The 5,000-nt window shown below is 48.1% G+C and overlaps 1 pseudogene; it reads left to right on the forward strand.

Annotated features, from left to right (window-relative positions):
* LOC143262838 (large subunit ribosomal RNA) overlaps positions 1 to 934 on the forward strand; it is a 2,996-nt pseudogene extending 2,062 nt beyond the window's left edge.
* The last annotated feature ends 4,066 nt before the right edge of the window (positions 935 to 5,000 follow it).

The raw sequence follows: 5,000 nt of genomic DNA on the forward strand, positions 1-5,000 counted from the left end.
TATTATTATATAAATCGCAGCATATTTTGTTATTATATACATGCACAAAAAACACCCATTGGGCGAAAGGGAATCCGGTTTCTATTCCGGAACCCGGCAGCGGAACCGCATACCATTCGGGCCCTCGTAAGAGTGTTCGTCGGGGTAACCCAAAATGACCTGGAGACGCCGTCGGGAGATCCGGGGAGAGTTTTCTTTTCTGTATAAGCGTTCGAGTTCCCTGGAAACCTCTAGCAGGGAGATAGGGTTTGGAACGCGAAGAGCACCGCAGTTGCGGCGGTGTCCGGATCATCCCCTCGGACCTTGAAAATCCAGGAGAGGGCCACGTGGAGGTGTCGCGCCGGTTCGTACCCATATCCGCAGCAGGTCTCCAAGGTAAAGAGCCTCTAGTCGATAGATTAATGTAGGTAAGGGAAGTCGGCAAATTGGATCCGTAACTTCGGGATAAGGATTGGCTCTGAGGAGCGGGGCGTGTCGGGCTTGGTCGGGAAGCGGGTCTGGCTGACGTGCCGGGCCTGGGCGAGGTGAACGGCTCTCGTGGCTGGGATCCGAGCTCGGTCCCGTGCCTTGGCCTCCCGCGGATCTTCCTTGCTGCGAGGCTTCCGTGGCGTTTCCCATCGGTGCGGTCGTCCTCTTCGGCCGCCATTCAACGCTCAGCTCAGAACTGGCACGGACTAGGGGAATCCGACTGTCTAATTAAAACAAAGCATTGCGATGGCCCCCACGGGTGTTGACGCAATGTGATTTCTGCCCAGTGCTCTGAATGTCAACGTGAAGAAATTCAAAAAAGCGCGGGTAAACGGCGGGAGTAACTATGACTCTCTTAAGGTAGCCAAATGCCTCGTCATCTAATTAGTGACGCGCATGAATGGATTAACGAGATTCCCATCTGTCCCTATCTACTACTACTCCGTCAAGAGTGCCTGGATTGGGTTGGACTCGAGGTGGCAGCGGGAGTAGCACGTTGTCTTCCCCTGTCACGATAACGAACGAGGGTAGAGCCAGACCATCGGCACGCGTCGAGAGAGCGGCTAGTATAGTCCACATAGGACCCAGGCATAGCCCATCTTTAGACTCACAACGACGACACTAACTGTCCCTATCTACTGGACTCCGCTCTCAACCGCCGTGGTGAACGGACGTGCGACAAGTCGCTCCGAAGTTAATCCGCGTCGTTTCGTAAACGGTAGTTTGAAAGTGACGAAAATTAAAAATTTTTTGTACCAACGTGCAGTGCTTTTTACCGACAACAACCTTGTGCAGTTCATTTGCTAATTGTTTTAACATTAAAAAAGTTATAAGCATAAACATTTACTTTAAATTGTTCGCGTCCGTAAATTTTGACTACCTGCGCCGTCCCGGATTACAAGGGTCGCCGGCCAGGTAACGGTACCGCTTAACGGTAAAAGTAACGGTTTCTCGGCCTGTAGTACATTCCTCCGCGAAAACTCCTTAGCAACCGTCCCTAGTTACGCGCAAATTTCTTGATACGTACATTATTTTTCACGTGTGAGTTTCCAAAAATCCGAAGAAAAAAATCCGTGTGCAACTCCTAGACGACCTGGACGCCAGCCCAGCAGCCTACCGCCAGCCGACAAACCCACCACCTCGCCAGCCGACCACAACAGACAGGATGGAAGCCGATACATCCGATACAGAGGGCTACATCAAAGTAAGTAAACGCAACAGAAAAAATAAACGTAGAATAGTCTCCGACGCAGAATTAGATTCTGACACCCCGCTAACCAACGTGCCCTCTCAAAAGCCCCCCAAAACCCGGAGAAAATCCGAAGCCCCTTCTCCGCCCCCGGTCACACCTGCCCCCAACAATCCGCAAAACAACAGCAGCAAGACGGCCGCCGTCACTCCCTCCCCCGATCTCACCGCGAACGAACTTCGCTTAAAATCCGAAAAGGTCTCAATGGCCTTATTGAACTTCTTAATGGACCAGGACAACGGTCTCTATCCCGAAGCATCGCAGTTTATCGCCAGTAAACTCGCGAAACTGCAAAGTATCCTTGGAGCGTCCCTCCTCCGCTGCAGTAACCTCGAGGGCCAAATCCACGCCATCACCTCCGAAAATAAAATGCAGCGCAAGACCCTCGAGACAGTCACTGAAAAGTGTCAAGTCTCGAAAGAACCCTCCCGACCCACCACCTACGCCGAAAGAGTCGGAGTCCGCTCCAAAACTGCGGCTCTTTCAAATTTAAAACAGAACCCTCCTAGCGCGATCACGATCCTTCCACAGGATCCCAAGGTCTTCGAATCCAGTGAGAAGACCAAGGAAGCAGTCCTGAAGCTCGTTTCCCCTTCCGAGAACAAATTGCAAATAAAGAGCATCAGGAGGATCCAGGGCAACGGGATCCTAGTCGAGTCCTCTAAAAATTCTGACCTAACCACCCTTCAAGGCAACGCGCAGTTGAAAGCTGCCGGCCTAATAGTAGGAGCCCCGCTAAAGAAAAATCCCAGAATAATATTGTACGACGTCCCGAAACTCGAGAGTGACGAAGCCACACTTAAGGCTATCGTCAACCAGAATCTCGACGGCCCCGAAAAATCTATTTCCCAACAGATCAAACTCGCATTTAAATCAGGCGACAAAAACAGAGATAGATGCAACTGGATTCTAGAAGTGTCTAAACAGGCCCGCGACATCCTCGTCAAGAAAGAGCGAGTCTACGTCGCATGGAATTGTTGCCGCGTCAACGATTACATCGCGGCGACCCGCTGTTACAAGTGCCACAGCTTCGGTCACACGACGAAATACTGCCGCGCCGAGAAAGACATTTGTGGTCATTGCGCCGAGCAAGACCACACTTTCAAAACATGCCCAAACAAGGCCAAACCGTCCTGCTGCCATAATTGCCAGAAAACCGGCAAACCCGCCACCCACTCTGTCACCCACAGCGAATGTCCGGCATACATCGCTGCTATAAATCAGGTCCTCGCTCGCACGGATTATGGTTTATAAACCTAACCACTCCCAATCCATGCCCACCCTTAAAATAGGCCAAGTATCCACTAGACGCAACACAAGTAGCACACGAATCCTAAAAGTAGCACAAATAAACGCCGGAGGTTCTAAGACAGTGACTGACGAACTCAGACAGATAGCGACAAACAAAAAGATAGATATACTCTTGCTTCAGGAGCCCTACAGTAACGCGAACTCCATCCCAGGCTTCGGAATTACTACAAAAATCATAACCGACAAAAAACGCTTTTCAAAAATCTCTACCGCGGACAAAATTAAATCAGCAATAGTTATTTTCAACACCGAAATAGAAGCCCTTAAGATCGCACAAATAAGCAACACCCATTGCACATGCGTAGAAATCTGCACGAAAGACGACAGATTCTACATAATCAACGCGTATCTCCAATTTTGCGAAAACATAGACTCATACTTAGCCCACCTAGATAAAGCAATTACAACTCTCAAGGGGCATAAAATAATAATTAGCTTAGATTCAAACGCGAACTCCCCCCTCTGGTTCAGCAAACGCACAGATCCTCGAGGAGAGACAATGGAAGATTTCATCTCCCAACACAGACTCTTCGTAGTTAATAAGCCTTCCGCAACCTTCACATTCAACACACCTAGAGGAACTTCTAACATTGATCTCACTCTAGCGTGTGCAAACTCATTCGACAAAATCAGGTGTTGGTCGGTACATGACAGTACGACCACGAGCGACCACAGTCTAATAACCTATTCCATCCAACTATTCCACACTTCTAGCCGACCAGTCAGAACCAATAGGTTCAACGTTAAAAAAGCAGACTGGGACAAATTTCACCACTGTCTCTCCAACAAAACTACAAACGACCCGCCCCCCTTAGAAACCTCAACTCCAGAATCACTCGCCGCGAAAATAGAAAATAAAATCATAACAGCAGCAGAACAATCCATCCCGCAAAAAACACGCTTCCCGAAATCCGTCCCTTGGTGGACTCCGCAACTAAGCAAACTTAGAAAAGAGGTCACTGAGGCAAGACGTATCTATCAAAGAACAAAAACGAAATCGGTAAGGCAATCCTTAGGAGAGTCTTATCGAACCCTCCGAAATAAATATATATCAAAAATTAGATCCGCGAAACTTAAAAGTTGGAGAAACTTCGTCTCCAAGGAAGGAAACGAAAACGCATGGGGAATAACATACAAAATAGCAAACAAAAAACTAAAAGCAGACAAAGTATGCGAAAGTATACAAATACAAGGTGAACAAACAATCACACTACGCGACACAATAGACAAACTCTTAGCCCACCTAGTTCCAGACGATAACACGACCAACGAAACAAACAGACAAATTAACATCCGACTGGAGACGTCGTCACCTCCAGCCACGGAAAATTCTCCCCCATTCTTAAAAACAGACATAGCCACAATAGTAAAATCCCTTAAACCGAATAAAGCCCCCGGACACGACCGACTAGAAAACGTAATCATTAGACGGGCCTGGACTACCCTACATGGGGAAATCACAGAACTGTTTAATGATTGCCTAACCCACGGCGTATTCCCAAAACAATGGAAGCGTGCTCAGATTCGTGTGCTACTTAAAGGAAAAGAGAAAGAGGAGAGCGATCCTAAGTCCTATAGGCCGATCTCTCTCCTCCCAGTCCTCGGCAAAATTCTGGAAAAGCTTATGGCCAATAAGATCCACTGCCTTCTGCACAACCATGAGCTCACCTCTGATAGACAATTCGGATTCAAACCCGGAAGGTCAACAGAGGACGCCATGGTTGAATTGAGAAAACACGTAACTTACTCTCGGAACAAATATATGATAGGTCTGCTCTTCGACATCTCAGGAGCTTTCGATTCGGTATGGTGGCCCAGCATCCTCTGGAACCTAAAAAATAGAAATTGTCCGCAAAATATATACAAAGTTATTCAAAGTTACCTCTCTGACCGAACAGCAGAGATAGTCACCTCTAGCTTCATATCCCGCAAATCAGTAAACAAAGGTTGCCCTCAAGGTTCTATCCTGGGA

The sequence above is a fragment of the Megalopta genalis genome, unplaced genomic scaffold (genome assembly GCF_051020955.1).
Source record: "Megalopta genalis isolate 19385.01 unplaced genomic scaffold, iyMegGena1_principal scaffold0223, whole genome shotgun sequence".
Classification (NCBI taxonomy): Eukaryota; Metazoa; Arthropoda; class Insecta; order Hymenoptera; family Halictidae; genus Megalopta; species Megalopta genalis.